Consider the following 1364-nt stretch of genomic DNA (forward strand, 5'->3'; position numbering starts at 1 on the left):
TTTATATTGTACACCGATCCCGACAAATATATTTTGACAATCAAGGATAACAGGCACCTGACGTTAACAATTATTATATTTCTCTTGTAATAATAATTTTTTTAAAATATTGACTTTATTAATTTCATACAAGAACAATATTCATAATGACAAAACATGAAAGTTTTAAATAAATGACATAAATTGAAAAAACTTATCTCAGAGAGAGAGAGAGAGAGAGAGAGAGAGAGAGAGAGAGAGAGAGAGAGAGAGAATTATGTAAATAAATGTTGTCATATTTCCCATCTGTTATTAAATTCATTCATTTTAAGGTGGAATAACACATCATCACAAAATGGCTGACCGCTGATCGAAACGACATATGTATTGCTTAACTATCATAACTATAACATTGGTCTGTCTAATATTTTTTTTGGTTTTGTATTCTCCAAACATGAAAGTATCTTGATTCAGTTCAATATATATATCCTTTATTTGACATAAGTTTATGAAGTTATTAAGAAGCTGCTGTACAGTTGGGCAATTCCACATTAGGTGGCATATTGTTTCCTCTTCATTATGACATAGATTACATAATTTTGAATCAACTTTCCCAATTTTAAACATAATACTATTTGTTGTTAAAATATATAAATGCGATATTGTAGCCATTGTAACTTGGCACTATTGGTAGTAAAAAATGGGATAGAATATATCTTTTTCCATTGTAAGTCAGTAATTTCAAAGATTTTCCACCACTTTTCCTGAGCACCTGGCTTGATTACTGATCTATTTAATATATCATACATAACTTTTGATCCTTTTCTTGTTGTGACAAAAATCTGGATATTTATCGGAATAAAAGGTTTATCTAAACATTCATCTCTGCATATATTACACTTTCTCATATCAGAAATTATAGCATGCTTGATTCCTAAAAAAAGTTACCTAGTTTGTTTTTATATTAAACTTCAATTGTAGTGTATCTATTTAAAGATACTGATAAAATTTCCCTGTTCATTCAGAAGGTCATTGACATATATGATATTATTTTTATACCAGGATCTTTCCTATTACTTGTTTGGTTTTTATCTTGAATTTCCTTGAACGCTATAAAAAAAAATTTCCAAAAATCTTTTTTAATATTCTCTTTTAGCCAAACTAATTATTCAGTTCCTGTGCTTAATAAAAGTTCGATATCTACTATATTTTGTAACAAGGTTTTCCACTTTGAATTGTTATTGTAAAAAAAAGAATTCTTCTTATGATTTTTAATAATAAAATTATCCACTGAACCAGAGACATAAATAACAGAGATTGGCAACTGACTCTGACTGAACTGTGATGATAAAAAGTTTGCCACGGTCGCCGTTTTTGAATTATTA

This window comes from Magallana gigas, chromosome 3 (assembly GCF_963853765.1).
Source record: "Magallana gigas chromosome 3, xbMagGiga1.1, whole genome shotgun sequence".
Taxonomy (NCBI): Eukaryota; Metazoa; Mollusca; class Bivalvia; order Ostreida; family Ostreidae; genus Magallana; species Magallana gigas.